At 49.0% G+C, this 16113-nt stretch overlaps 1 protein-coding gene and 1 long non-coding RNA gene across 2 annotated transcripts in view; one reads left to right on the plus strand and one right to left on the minus strand.

The window, feature by feature from the left end:
• Positions 1 to 16113, plus strand: part of LOC119405186 (sodium-coupled monocarboxylate transporter 2) — an 86405-nt gene that overhangs the window by 235 nt on the left and 70057 nt on the right. The window lies entirely within an intron of this gene.
• LOC119405188 (uncharacterized) overlaps positions 5240 to 16113 on the minus strand; it is a 114494-nt gene continuing 103620 nt past the window's right edge. The window contains exon 3 of the long non-coding RNA XR_005186432.2: positions 5240 to 5316. This is a non-coding gene — a long non-coding RNA (uncharacterized LOC119405188). The remainder of the gene's footprint in view (positions 5317 to 16113) is intronic.

Here is a 16113-nt window from a genome sequence, read left to right on the forward strand (position 1 = left end):
AGCTTTGTACGAATTGATCAAACCTCCTGCATAATAAATTTGCCTTCGTTTAACTTCATTTTGCAGTGTACTGCTGCATACCATTACTTTGCTGAAGTCACTACCACGTTCGACGAGTCGTTCCACTTACCACTTCCCGTCTGAAGCAACGCCTGAAGCATAATTTTTCTTTCCTCAAAACTGAAATAACCGAAAACGAATTCGCACTATGTTTCTAGCCTGAGATTTGATCCTGTTTATGTAAAAACAAGGCATGAATGAATTCAGAATAAATAGATGTTTAATTACAATTCACTTGGGAATGGTTACTGGAACATACATAAGTTGGCGTATTATGACATTATTTTTGTCACGATAGAATACCGAGTGCCCTGAAATAACGTTGTATCGATTTGGACGCATAGGCGGCGTCTGAAAGGGTTAAGCGAAGCTTTTGTAACTCATACATTTCGGCGTCGTTCCTCATACATTTCGGCGTCGGCTCGAGTAAAGAGATGCGGCTCTCGAAGGTGAGCAGGTCGCGTGCCTATTTGCATGCGCAGTTTTAACACGAAAGTGTCTTATGCAGGGGTCCACCAAGACTTCAATGACGTATTTCCGTCACAGAAATGACGTCGAAAAAAGGTATACGATCAGATGGCAAAGAAAAAAGGTTCCGTCACCGGGTATCAGACCCACGACCACTCGGTCCGCAACAGCAGATGCCGGGCACGCTATCCACTGCGCCACGGTCACAGACTATAGAGGCTTTACAAACGCGCCTTTTATATCTACCACTCTCCCGGTCGGCGGGGTGGTGTTGCCCTCTGGGAGCGGTAAGGTAAAGTAATTCGTCATTACTATGGCCTCCGCGATTAGCCCCTGCAACGCGTTACACGTCCGTCTCATTCGGCGCGTTTTCAATAGAAGTTCAATTTTGTCAATGCCTTAAAACACCGCGAGGTGGCGATCTTAGCCCAAGCGTCGCAAAAACGTCGGCCTCGCTGATAGCATCGCGCTAATCCAAACCAAAAATAGCTCCGCGACGCGCGCCTGCCTCACCTGGCTGTAACACCGCGTTCCCCGCTCACGCGCTCGCCCCGAGAAAAATCGCGGCCGGGCTACCGGGGTGGCACGACGCGCTTTGCGTTTCCCTCTAGTCTGGCCGTGGTGCTCAATCACATTTTAACATGCCGCGGGAGGGCGACCAAGTTCTGCGTCCAATATGCGACGCTCTTCTGGCTATCTCACCTCGTTCTTTTATTACGCTTTCACTGTTGACTACTACAGCTACCACAAGGGTTTGTTTAATTATTTAACATGGACGTTAGTCGTCGGGATGGAGATGTACCACCAATCATGAAAGTGGGTACATCCAAGTTAAACGGTGCTATAGCTATCATACATCAATATACATTGTGCAAACTATCTTATATCAATGCACAGTAAACATTCTGTTACTTCTGTAAGGGCACGGTGTACTTTCGTGTTATTCCGATTCCTATGACGGAGGGATCAACCATGTTTTTCCAGTACTAATCGATGCTCTCTCGACCATGGGCGATCAGCATTTTCGCCTCCATCGAAAACGCGGCCGCCGCGGCCAGGATTAAATCCCGCGACCTTCGGGTCAGCGGTCGAGCACCAGAACCACTAGACCACCACCTTGGCGTGGGGTGTTAAATATTCTTTCGGAAGAGGAGCGAAGACGAAGAAGTGACAAGCGAGCGTGGTCCCGAGCGCACGCCCGCATTCTATTTTTTAGTTTTTTACCCAGCGTCGAATAAACAAGACGTTCTATACTTCGGCTCCGCTTCCTGGTTTTCAACAGTATGGTGCCGTGACCAGGATAGAAGAACAGTTGAAGACCCCTGACGATGAAGCGAGCTGCCTGAAGAGGACGGCCGATCGACGCGATCAACGCGACGACGCTGGGAGAGAAACCAAGAACGATCCACGTCATCACGAGCCTTCGATTCCCGACGTGACGACATGGAAAGGCTACGACGGAAACGTGCTACCGTTCGAGCTTCGGTCACCAGGATCATCAACGACATGACGACTCTTATGCGGACGGAACCAACGCCAACTGGTGAGCTAACCGATCATCTTAACCTATTGAAGATAAAGGAAACGATGCTCACGGAACTTGACAACCAAATAGAAGAGCATGTCACTGACGATAACCTTGAGGATGAGATTAACAGTGTCGGGCAATATCAAGATTCTATCGTCCTCGCCAAGTCCCACGCTGAACGCATTTTGTCCTCTCCTCAAGCTGTAGCTACGCACGCATCTCACGATGATTCTCATCAAGCACGTGCACAGGTTAAACTACTTAAGCTCGATCTACCGAAGTTTAATGGAGACCCAATTAAATGGCCTGAGTTTTGGGATCAATTTGAGTCAACTATTGATCAGAACCGCCATCTCGCAGACGTGGACAAATTGAAATACCTCCGGAGCTACCTGTCGTGTAAAGCGGAAGGTGTCATCAGCGGCCTGGCCACAACTAACGAAAGTTATAGCACAGCTATACATCTTCTCAAAGAAAGATTTGGCCATAAGTCGCTGATTGTTAACGACCACATGCGCCGCCTTTTAAACCTACGTAAAGTCCGCTCGTGTGAAGATTTAGAAGGGCTTCAAAGGTTGTATGAAGAGGTCCGAACCCGCATGAGATCCCTTCATAACCTTGGTGTCGAAGACAAAGAATATGGAGTACTACTAAAGACGGCTATAATACAGAAGCTTCCGCAAGAAATGGTGCTCCGTTATACACAGCGCACCTTGTCTTCGACAAACACAAGCGGTACTAGCGACCAAATAGATGAGTTGTCTACACTTCTAGCCTTCTTAAGCCTTGAAGTAAGAAGCCGGGAACAGGCTTTACTGATGACTGTTGACCAAAGAGAACGAGTCCTAACCACAAAACGACAATCTACTGAACACACACAATGTTCTGCATCTATTTTAACAGTAAAACTAATTCCAGAGAGTTGCCTACTATGCGGCAACAAAGATCACTCGGTGGACGTCTGCCCAGCTGAACTCACCCTAGACGAGAAAAAGGAGAAACTGCGCAAGTTAGGGGGCTGCTTCCGATGCGCTAGACAATTTCACAGGGCGAAAGAATGCAGAAGCTGGAAGAGATTGAGCTGCGCGAAATGCAAGGGACGACACATCACAACGATGTGCGACCCAACATGGAAGCAGAAGAATACAGAAACGCAGACAACTGTTTCCAGCTGGTCAACAGACTCGATAAAGAGCACCGTACTTCAGACCGCTAAAGTTTGGGCTCAGGGCGCTGGAAGGAAACACCTCGTAAGAATGTTGATTGATGGGGGCAGTCAACGCAGCTTCATTACGGAAGACTTGTCCAGGAAGCTGAAAGCCACGGTGTTAGGCGAAGAGCAGCTCGCCATCTCGGGATTTGGAAACATTTCAGCCCCTCGCAAATATTATCGAAGAGTACGAGTCACACTGCATAGTCAGTACGACTCAAACTCACTGGAACTGGAAGCTATTGAAGTTCCAGAAATATGCAACAATTTGTCAATATTGACCGATACAAATGTGCACCAAAAGGTGAAAGAGAAAGACTTATGTTTGGCTGACGCCACTGTATTTCACGTCTCGCCTGAGCCTGGAATATGCGTGCTTATAGGAGCAGACTATTACTGGCACGTTGTCAGCGGAAATATTCAGCGACTAGACGACTCCTTGACCGCCATCGAGACAATCATGGGATGGACACTACATGGAGATACAAGGAGTTTGTCTACGGTCAACAAGCCAGAAACCGTAAGGACCTTCAACATCTGCCTAATGGAAGCCAGCGTTTCCCAGCAACTGAAGTCTTTCTGGGAAGTGGAGCATCTAAGACTGGCCAACGAAAACAGACTTTCGAAAGATGACAAATACGTCGTCAAGAACTCCGTTGAATCGCCTCTTAGAAACAGTGAACGCTGTCAAATTGAACTGCCTGGGTACAGCAACTGTTCCGAGATTAAAGACAACAGGGGTGCAGCTTTCAAGAGACTGGAGTCTATACGGAGAAGGCTACGCCGAGAACCAAAGTTTAAGAAGGAATACGCCACTGCGATGAGCAGCTACTACAGCAACGACATCGCTCAAAACGACACAGCGGACAGTACGAACGAACATATCACGTACAACGGGACAAACCAAGATGTACTGAGACGCCACGAAAATACGATGAAAGTTCCGGTGGTATTCGACGCCTCTTCTCGAGCAAGGCATCCGAAGCAGCGAGCAAGCAAAGCAACGTGCAAAGCATCCGGAGAGACAGAGTCGTCACGTGAAATACATCAGCGAAGATGGAAACACAGTGAACGAGTACTAAGCGATCTCGGTAGCTGGTGGCGACGAGAGCACTTCCAAGAGCTTCGCTCCAGTCACGTCAACAAGGATAGAAGCGAAGAATCAACGAGGATTGGGGACATGAAACTAAAGGACTCGACAAGACAACTGCGGGAGATGGAAGAGTCGCCGAAGCATTTACGGACAGCGACAGCAAAGTTCGTTGATACCCCGTGCGCGCTCCCGCGGGCACGGTGCGGAGACCGGTACAGATGTTGCACCGCCTGGAACGTGCCGGAAAGCGTCGACATCTGGTAGACAATCGACTCGAAAGAAGCAAACCCGCGCGAATTGTTCGGCCGGGAGCTGTTAAATATTCTTTCGGAAGAGGAGCGAAGACGAAGAAGTGACAAGCGAGCGTGGTCCCGAGCGCACGCCCGCATTCTATTTTTTAGTTTTTTACCCAGCGTCGAATAAACAAGACGTTCTATACTTCGGCTCCGCTTCCTGGTTTTCAACACGGGGGATAGGCCCGTGTGCTGGGCGATGCCAGTGCACGCTAAAGAACATTAGATGGCCGAAATTTCCAAAGCCCTCCACTACGCGGCGTCCCTCATAATCATATCGTTGGTTTTGGGACGTAAAACCCCAGATATTATTATTAACGTGGCAAGATTAATAAATCTGTCCCTAGCTAGTGAAGCGTTCTATATGCCACTACAATAAGTTCCGCGTGTTTCCGCAAGTTTATTACGGAGATGCTTAGCATATATAATAAAGATATGTGGAATCTATATATTTCCCGCAGAAAAAAAAATACACAGTGTAGAGAACGTTTCACGAGCGTATACAAGCAAGAAGAAACATTCCACGGCTCAGCAGTAACTGATCTATATCACCTCGGTCCCGTATATGGCACATACACTTGCACTCCGCATTCGATGCCGGAGCCAATATTGCTGCGTAGCTCTGCGTTGGATCGGGCGCATGAACGGGACAACTTACGGGACGCTCAAAAAAAAAAAGAAAGAAAAAAGTACCCCAACGCCAAGTCTTCCGTACGCCCTCTTCGGACCGAGCGGAACCTTGCGAACGTACGGTACGACGTACTTAGAACTTGAAGCGGAGCTAGAGACGGGGTACATATGTAATAGAAAAAGAACTGGCCAAGCTTGCACTAAGCACTAAGCCGCGAAAGCCTTGTCACAGCGAAAGTGGACGATTCCGAAGACTAATCTGGTTGCTTCTATGACGTTTCTATAGGCCTTAGCCAAGGTGAGGACGGTTGCTTTCTAGGTTGCTTCTCGGTCGTTGCTAGGCTTTAGCTAGGTGATGCTAGGTTGCTTCTACAATGATTCACAACGCAGAGAGGTTCAAGTTAAACCACATACAGTCACAGACACGACGCGGAGGTCCAAACTCCAGCGACAGAACCACGCGCTGAAACTAAGCGTTCGCAGCTCTCCCAGATCTACGGGCACGTCGTCGTTGGCGTAGGCCTTCCATCGCTTCGGGGTCTTCTCGCAGCCGCCGTTGCCTTTTCCGTTCCCTCGTGTTGGGCTAACTGTTGCCTTCTTCCTTTTAGTGGACCATGGTGGTGAGTTGTGGGACTTACCCAATTTCTGTGGCAAATACTCGTTCATCATCATGGTAGCTTTTTTTTCTGACTGGCCGCACAAATTTCAGTCGCACGTAACCGTTTGTGGGCCTAACTATTGTCTTCCTCATTTTTAGTGGGCCAGTGGTGAGTAGTGGGATTTACCCAATTCCTGTGGCACACACCTGATAGGCCACACAGGGCAGGCCACACACGATAGGCTGCACAAATTACGGCTGCCTTAAGCAGCTTCGCTATTTGAAACACCAGGTCTGCGCGGAACACGCAGCCCAGTTACAGCGAAAGCTGGAAGAGCGGCCTTTCTACACAGATCCCGTTGTAAACTCTCTTGGAACAACAACTACAAGTACACTCGTAGGGTACCCACTACGCCATAAATCAGCATAATTTTTGTGAAGTAGGCAAACACCCACTATGCCATTATTCGTCATTCTGTGGAGAAGCGAGGCACTTGCTACACATCTGTAAAATATCATGTGAACACTTTTGGTGCTGTGGCTGATGACGACGAAAAATTGTGGCTGAGCCCTTTGTAATGGGTTGGAAGCTTTAAACCGTCCACTCGTTACGCAGTTCGCATTGCATGTTGTTCGGTTGTTATTTTACTCTTCTACAACACCCTATTACATCTGTTAACGTGATTCCTTGCCCGACATGACGCCTTATACTAATTGTTGGCTTTTAGCGTCCCAAAACCACGACATGATTACGAGGGACGCCGTAGTGGAGGGCTCCGGAAATTTTGAGCACCTGGGGATCTTTCACGTGCACCGAAATCTAAGCACAAGGGCGTCAAGGATTTTCGCATCCGTCGAAAATGCGGCTGCTGCGGTCGGGTTTCGATCTCGCGACCTTCGGGTCAGCAGTCGAGCGCCACAACCACTAGACCACCGTGGCTGGTACATGACGCCTTTATATTGTCTCTTTTTTATTATTATTATTTTTTTTGCGAAGGAGTTTCAAGCACCAGCGCGGCTTGGCGGTAGAATAGTCGACTGCCACGCAAAGGGCAAGGGCTTCGAATCCCGCTCAATCCTGGATTCATTTATTTCTCATCGTGCGCGACAGCGGTCACGGACACCGGCGGCGGCGGACAAATATACGTCACCGAAAATCGGCTGATGTTGTGACGTCATAACAGCTTTAGCGGTGAAAAAAATATTCAGCCACTTCCACGCCGTGTAAACCGTCGGAAAGCGAAGAAGCTGCAAGCGCGTGAGCATCGTCATCGTCAGCAGCCTCATCATAATTATCACAGCGAGCATTATCGTCATCGTTTCATTTTGTTTACTTCTTCGTCCACTGCCCCTCATGGTCACGTGACCTGCGTCACGCCCACTACTACATATTACTACTACTACTACCAAGACTACTACTACTACTATTGTACGTTGTGTGACTGAATAAACCATGTCAGGCGAGAGCAACGCTGTGTTCTGTCTTCGTTCTTGTGGTGTCGTTTTTTTTTTTTTTCGCGCTAAAATACGCACTATGGATTCTCACCAGCTAGACCGCCAACGCATTCTGTTGTAATAAAGCTGCGCTGTAAGCGACTCCGAACTTCCGCTTCTCTAGTTTTCTTCTTCTTCTCCTTTTTTCGCTTTTTTTATTGCGATAGCAATTATATGGAAAGTCTCGGCTAGTTTTTGCCGTCTCCGTCACCGCCGTCATGCACGGTGTATGTATAAGTATGTATATGTATATAAAAGTCACAAATAAATATAATTCAGAAATATGCTTCCGAGGCGCGGAATCGAACCAACGACCTCTCGGTCTGCAGCGAGTAGCTTTAACCACTATGCCACAAAGCGCAGATCCTTCAGGTAGATAACGGCGAGCGTTATATACACACCCTTTACCGCTGGCAGGACTCAGAGACGGCAGGCGCTTATAAGCGTTTCTTCATTACCAGCGAGATGGCGCGAGGAGCGCAACGGGCGCATTTAAAAGTCGTCAGCCAGCTCGCTCGCTTCTTCTAATATTTGCCCAGGGAGAACCCTGCCCTTCCGCTGTCTGCTTGCGCAAAGATGTTTCTGCAGCGTAGCAGCGCGTCCATCACGGGCCGCTTTTCTTGTTCTCGCATTCATTGCTTCGCCCTTGCGGCGAAACTGTGACTTTTTTTTTCAATGCCAGCGGGCTCGCAGCCTTCAAGAGCGATTTCATTATTACAGCGTGCGGCAACGTGACTGGCGTTAGTAAGGTCGCGCGAACTTTCGCGCCGGCGCGGCACACCGGAATGAGTTGCCTTTGATTTACGAAGGCAAGGTTCGAAAGTTGACCGAGTACAAACTCACACACTACGTGCATCGGTTAATAAGTCACGCATTAAGAATCCGACCTCTACTTAGTGCTGGTAACACCACTCTCGCTTGAAATGCCTTATGCTAACCCAAGTGGATGAAACTGCCTTCTTGTATTCTTTTTCTTACGTTTTTTTTTTTTTTTCATCTGAAACGCTTATCTGTTCTCGCTTACCGACGTCGCGTAGAAATAGCGTTTGCGTTTCTTGAACGACTCTGCATGCAGGGGAGGCGCCGATTGGGTAACAGTCCAACGATTTGAGCGGGCGCTTAGTACGTAACATATAAACAAGTAGTTTACGACATTGGCGAATGCGATCTCGTAGTAAGATATAGATTCCTCAAGGTGGGAGTATGGCGATAAGGGGTGTCGAAGCCCTGACCTATTTCACCTCATCGGCAACACCGATTCCGCATCATGTATTCACATGTATGTAGTACAACGCAGAAGCGATTTAATGGGAAGTACGCCGGGCCGATTTGAACGCAACAAGCGGTATCTAAGTAGAAAAAAAAGTGTATTTCTGACTGCAGAAAGCAACTGCTTTATAATATAATAAGGGAGAGAGAGAAAGAAAAAAAAGCTCTTTACTGAAAAGCAGAATGGTTAGCTAGCTTGTATTACGTTCCTTGTTACTCTACAGGGAGTTGGATGGAGTGGAAAAAGGGGGCTGGGAAAAATGGGGGCAGTATAATGCGTAAAAAGAATGCAGTTCTTGTAACAGCTGTTCTAGACGATGAAGTAGGGAGCTTCAACAGTTGATCTCAAATATAGCACGCACACGCACACACACACACACACACACACACACACACACACACACACACACACACACACACACACACACACACACACACACACACACGCACGCACGCACAATTTCTTGATGGAGAAATAAAAAATGCAGAGAGAGAGAGAGAAGAAATAGTAGAGAATGAAAGCCAATGAGGTTAACCAGTTTAGGAAAACCGGTTGCTCCCCATGTGTACATGGGAACAGGGTGGAGGAGGTTTAAAGATGGGAAGGAAAGAGGGAGAGAGAAAGACAGCACATAACACAACACACACACAGTCTGTCACAGTCTGTCACAGTCCGTCACTCTTGCGTGGCACGCGACGTTACGGTCACAGCCGCTTGTCCAAGTTCGTCCCTCTTAAAAACCTCAGCAGTGCCTTCGTCGCCTTCAGCTGCGATGAAAAGCCATAGACTCAATACGTGTGCCGTGGAGTCCGTAAAGAACATCTTGCTCGAGTGTTCAGGCCAGCGCAGGTTGGGGGGGAAGGGGGGGAGCGGGGGGTGCGTTAATTATCTAAAGGGGGCGCCCAGTCTGCCCCATACTTCTGCTCAGTGAGACCCGTCCCGTAATTATTTAATGTCCAGGGTTCTGGCCACGCATGTTCTTGGCGATGATGGCGGCCGCGGACCCTCGATGTTTCATTCCAAGAACTGTTTACTTCCCTTATGAGAGAGAGAGCTCTTCATTGAAAGGCAGAGAATTTAGCCGGCGTGTGTAAATTCGCTGACTTGCTACTCTGCGTGGGGAAAGGGATTGGGGACTGAAAGACACAAAGAGAGAGAGAGATACAAAAAGTTGGTTGATCCCTCCGCCATAGGAATCGGAATAACACGAAAGTAAAGCGTGCCCTTACACAAGTATCTGAACGTTTACTGTACATTGATATAAGAGAGTTCGCACAATGCATATTGATGTCTGGCAGCTATAGCACGGTTTAACGTGGAAGCTCCCACTTTGATGATTGGTGGTACATCTACATCCCGACGACTAACGTCTACGTTTAATGATAAACCAAACCCTTGTGGTAGCTGTAGTAGTTAGTAGAGGTGTGCACGGGCTCCGGGTAGCCCGAAAGCCTGAGCCCGACCCGGCCCGCGGGCCGGGCTCGGGCGGGCCGACGTATTTTCACCTCGGGCCCGGGCCGGGCTCGGGCTACTTGGAGTTTTATCGGGCCGGGCTCGGGCTCGGGCCCGGCGCAAAGCCCGACTCAAGCCCGAAATATAGAGAATGAACGGGAATTGTTTTCCAGCAGGCATACAGCGCCTTTTCCGCGACCGCTCTTTACCGCTTTTCCTTTCCCTTCGCTACTTTAAACAAAAGGGGAGTAGGTAAAGCACTGACTCTGTTGCACTCCGACAAACAGAGAAGTAACACCACCTGTGAGCTAGTGACGGCGCCACGCGACTGTTCGCGTTAGATTTAAGGCCAAATCCCATATGAGTGAAAATGCACGCGACAGCGACCCGACGTAGATCGCCTTCGTGCAAGCTGACGCTTGCATGGGCTTACCACATACGCGTGGCGGCTTTGGCGAGCGAACTCAATTGTTGCTGGCATGAGGCCTTCTACTTGTAATTTGTAATCTGTGTAATAGAGACTGTTCGTCGTGTGTCGTTTGATCATATTTGATATGCTCAATAAAATGCAAAATTACCGGAAAACGATGTTTTGTTTTCGCAGCGAACCTTCAAAAAATTGGCCGCGTATCTGCGTGCTTCGCTGCAAATGTCGTCTAAAGACGACAGAAGAGGCGCTGCGTGAGATATGAACGCCATCTGGCAATACGTAGGGAAACGTGAATGCTGTGTTGCGGGCTGGTAGTCCCGGCGCAGCAGCAGGCGAAGACCGGCGGTGACCAACGCGACCGGCGGGGACGCCAGCCAGCCCGAACACGCGGTTTGGCGCGAAGCGCCGAAGCAGAAGAAACGTCCGCACTCAACGAGTACTCTCCACACACTCTTTTATATTCACGTCGTCTGGGTAAAGCAGGAATGCCAGAGCGGCGCCTCATGGCATTCGTACAGTGCAATACTGAACCGAAACCGAAACACAACAATGAGCTCGTGCAGAGGGCACGGAGAAAGCCAAGTTTCGGCGCAGTCGCATTTTCAGCGCAGCTTAAGAAACTAGGGTGTCTAGAATTACGTATCTATATATTTTCTATTAAAGGAACACACCACCTAATACTTACCTAGTGATGTTGCGCCTCAGATATGCGTAATGTTTGCTTTTTGATCAACAATGTACACAAGTATGAACCTAGTCAGCCGTTCACGATGGCTGGCCCTTGGACAAGTGGTTCAACTTTGGCGGAGTGGCTGAATCGAGGGACGTGCCGACAAACAGAAAGACAGACAGAAAGACAGACCAAAATTTCTGCGTTTAAGTTCCTCAAGAAAGACTATCGTCTTTAAAAGCCGGGCCGGGCCCGGGATTCTGTTTTCGTACGTCGGGCCGGGCCGGGCGGGCTCGCAGCCCTTTGCCGTCGGGCTCGAGCGGGCCTTCGACAAAGTCAGCGGGCCCGGGCCGGGCTCGGAAATACGGCCCGTGCACAGCTCTAGTAGTTAGCGGTGCAAGCGTAATCAGAGAACAAGATGTGATAGCCAGAAAGGCGCCGCATATCGGACGCAGAACTTGGTCGCCATCCCGCGGCATGTTAAAATGTGATTGAACACCACGGCCGGACTAGAGGGAAACGCAAAGCGCGTCGTGCCGCCCCGACAGCCCGGCCGCGATTTTTCTCGGGGCGAGCGCGTGGGCGAGGAACGGTGTTGCAGCCAGGTGAGGCAGGCAAGGTCTATCCAAATAGGTCGCGAAGCTTCGGGCGAAAAGCGGTTCAGATCCTATTGTCAGCGACATCAGCATGGGGAGTTATGGGAGTAGCGATTGAAGCGCGACTAGGTGTGGTGGGAACAAACACTAATAACAAAAAACCTAATTTCATTCAACAACAAAATAATATTTATATTTTATGACCGAGATTTATTTCAGAATAACATTTATTTAGATCCAGTGTACAAAGAATTCATGAAAATGTATATGCATTATCAAAATCTTCTTATTAGCGCCCTCTAAAGAATGACACATGCCATTGCTCTGCGACGCAGTCCTTGTAGTGTTCGGAAAGGCGCGCGTAAAGTTCGTCCTGCGGCGACACACCCCCTCAGGTGTGCTGGTGTTTCGCACTTGCATGCGTGCTGTGAATTATTGTGGTGAGAATTTGATTTTTGTGTGCGCGAAGTTGCGATGTGCGTTTCATCATTGGTGAACGTGTTGGCTACGGTGTTCAACGGACAACGGCACGAGGCGGCTAACATTTCACGCCGAACGCTTTCCTCGGTACTAGCGGAAACGATGTGGTGTTCCAAGGATGCAATAGCAACACGCGTACGCCTGGCGAGCCCTCTCTTCTAGATAAGACACCGGGGCAACGGTTCGGAGTAGTGTGCTTGCTGGATTTTCATGGATCAGTATTCCTGCTGCCCGGTTTCCTTCGTGAACATGCGGTGCCTACTATATTTCCTGTTATCGGTGAGCAGATCGCTAAGTTATCTGTCGCGCTACAATCACTACAATTCGCATGTCTTGATACGTTACACGTAAGGTTAATTTATCGGAACAAAAGGCAAAACATAGTGCACGTAGTGTACGCACCTTTTGTACTTATGACATTTTGTTGCTCATTGTGTAGGGTGTGTTAAATTGCTTTATTGTGACCATTGAATAAAACTGAAATATCATTATTTTGGCGTGACCAGGCGTCATTTCTTCTCGTTAGTACTGAAGAACGCATGCAATGCGCTCTTTAAGTCACCTGCGCATGTGCGAAGCAAATAAGCAACGCTGCAAATATGAGATGTACGCTGCTGCCTACGTTATTCACGCTGTGGAAGATCACACGAACGCAGAATAAAAGCTCAGAGAATAAAGTTTCCTGGTAAAACCAAGGCGAATTCCACGACGGTACACTTAAACACGGCTGTTTATTCAAGGGTCGATACTAGTTTAGCTAGCGTTGGCTTCAAGCGCATTCGCCAAGGGCTTGCCGGCTCGCTGTAGCGCGAGTCCTTAGTGATCAGGGGCCTAGGAAAAATATTTTGAGGTCAAATTTCGCGCTAGTGCCAACAAAATGACGTCACTTTTTTACCGGATATTGCGTCACATCCGCTTTATTTTTTGTTCCGCCGGAAGTGTTCCCTCCTCACACAGATGGCGCCAAGCCCCATGAGCAGCTGATGAGCAGCCATTTTCTGAACGTATGGGCTTCTATGGAAGCTTCGCTACCATTTACATTTACCTTGAGGCAGGCGCGCGTCGCAGAGCTATTTTAAAGACTATAGTCTTTCGTGGGATACCTAAACGGAGAATTTTTAAAGACGATAGTCTTTCTTCGGGAACTTAAACGCAGAAATTTTGGTCTGTCTTTCTGTCTGTCTTTCTGTTTGTCGGCACGTCCCTCGATTCAGCGACTCGGCCAAAGTTGAACCACTTGCCCAAGGGCCAGCCATCGTGAACGGCTGACTAGGTTCATACTTGTGTACATTGTTGATCAAAAAGCAAACATTACGCATATCTGAGGCGCAACATCACTAGGTAGGTATTAGGCGGTGTGTTCCTTTAACAGAAAATACATAGATACGCAATTTTAAAGACCTTGATGGTATGCGTTTAACGTTGAGACAGTAACGCGTTTATTAAAAGATTGCCACAGCTGAAGCGATCAGCGGTCCAAGCCGAGCAAGCGCGAGCGCCAACAACAACCGTCTTCGTCTTCTTTCGCAGGCGTTCTTGTCTGCGCCCTACCATGTTACAAATCACTCCCCCGCGGAAAAGGAGCCATCCTGGCGACCTAAGGAACAGGTACAACTGGTGGGTCATAATGCGGCTTCAGTCGATCGACGTGAACAGTCTCGCGGCCGCGACGACGGCGGTCCCTAAATGATTGAACAGGCTCAATCATATAGTTAACTGGGGATGCTTGACGTAGGACGCGGTAGGGGCCTTCGTACTTAGGCAGTAGCTTTGTGGAAAGGCCAGGAGCGGAGGAGGGAACGCGAAGCCACACCAACGTTCCAGGCGAATACGACTGAGGAGGCAGGTTTTCGTCGTGACGGTCCTTCTGGCCCTACTCGCCCTACAATGTTACAACCCTAGTTTCTTAAGGGGCGCTGAAAATGCGACTGCGCTGAAACTTGTCTTCCTCCGTGCCCTCTGTACAAGCTCATGTTGTGTTTCGGTTTCGGTTCAGTATTGCATTGTACGAATGACAGGAGGCGCCGCTCTGACATTCCTGTTTACCCAGGCGACGTGTAAGTAAGAGAGTTTGTGGAGAGTACTCGTTGAGTGCGGACGTTTCTTCTCCTTCGGCGCATCGCGCCAAACAGCGTGTTCGGGCTGGCCGGCGTCCCCACTGGTCGCGTTGGTCACCGCCTGTCTTCGCCTGCCGCTGCGCCGGGACTACCAGCCCGCAACACAGCACTCGTGTTTCCCGACGTATTGCCAGATGGCGTCCATATCTCACGCAGCGGCTCTTCTATCGTCTTTAGACGACATTTGCAGCGAAGCACGCAGATACGCAGCCAATTTTTGGTCTGTCTTTCTGTTTGTCGGCACGTCCCTCGATTCAGCCACTCGGCCAAAGTTGAACCACTTGCCCAAGGGCCAGCCATCTTGAACGGTTGACTAGGTTCATACTTGTGTACATTGTCGATCAAAAAACAAACATTACGCATATCTGAGGCGCAACATCACTTGGCAAGTATTAGGTGGTGTGTTCCTTTAATAGAAAATGAATACATGCATACGTAATTCTAAAGACCCTAGTTTCTTAAGTTGCGCTGAAACTTGCCTTGCTCCGTGCCCTCTGCGCGAGCTCATTGTTGTGTTTCGGTTTCGGTTCTGTATTGCACTGTACGAATGCCATGGGGCGCCGCTCTGGCATTCCTGTTTTACCCAGGCGACGTGTAAATAAAAGAGTGTGTGGAGAGTACTCGTTGAGTGCGGACGTTTCTTCTGCTTCAGCGCGTGGCGCCAAACCGCGTGTTCGGGCTGGCTGGCGTCCCAGCCGGTCGCGTTGGTCACCGCCGGTCTTCGCCTGCTGCTGCGCCGGGACTACCAGCCCGCAACACAGCACTCATGTTTCCCGACGTATTGCCAGATGGCGTCCATATCTCATGCAGCGCCTCTTCTATCGTCTTTAGACGACATTTGCAGCGAAGCACGCGGATACGTGGCCAATTTTTTTCGTTTGGATTAGCGTGATAATATGAGCGAGGCCGACGCTTTTACGACGCTTGGGCTAAGGTCGCCACCTCCCGGTATGTTAAGGCATTGACAAAATTGAACTTCTGCTGAAAACGCGCCGAATGGGACGGACGTGTAACGCGTTGCAGGTGCTAATCGCGGAGGCCACAGTAATGACGAATTACTTTACTTTACCGCTCCCACAGGGCAACACCACCACGCCGGAGAGTGGTAGATATAAAAGGCGCGATTGTAAAGCCTCTAGAGTCAGTGACCGTGGCAGTGGATAGCGTGCCCGGCATCTGTTGTTGCGGATCGAGCGGTCGTGGGTTCGATGCCCGTTGACGGAACTTTTTTTCTTTGCCATGAGATCGTGTAAATTTTTTCGATGCCATTTCCGTGACGGAAATGCGTCACTGAAGTCTTGGTGGACTCCGGCATAAAACACTTTCGTGTTAAAAAATATAAAAAGTTAAAATAGAATAAAAAAGAGGTAAAAACACAAACTGAGTTTTTTGTCTCTTGGGCGGGGACGTGTCACTTCGCTTATGTATTCACCTCTGGTAAGGCGGACATCAAAGGCGCAGCATGTTTTTTTTTTTGGGGGGGGGGAGAGGGGATTCGACCAGTGGAGGGGGGGAGGGCAACAAAATGTCAGCTAACGTTGCCATTTGAAAGAAGGCCTTTCCCACATCTCATATATAAGTCGTTTCTGAAGGGAGTTTGACGTCAGCCTTGTAGAAACACATCGATATTGATTTCCAGAATGACTGAAATTTGGACGCCGATTATGAAATACAGAGTTTTTGTTGCACGGTTACGTTTCAACACACGGTGACCGCATGGGGTG

This window comes from Rhipicephalus sanguineus, chromosome 9 (assembly GCF_013339695.2).
Source record: "Rhipicephalus sanguineus isolate Rsan-2018 chromosome 9, BIME_Rsan_1.4, whole genome shotgun sequence".
NCBI lineage: Eukaryota > Metazoa > Arthropoda > Arachnida > Ixodida > Ixodidae > Rhipicephalus > Rhipicephalus sanguineus.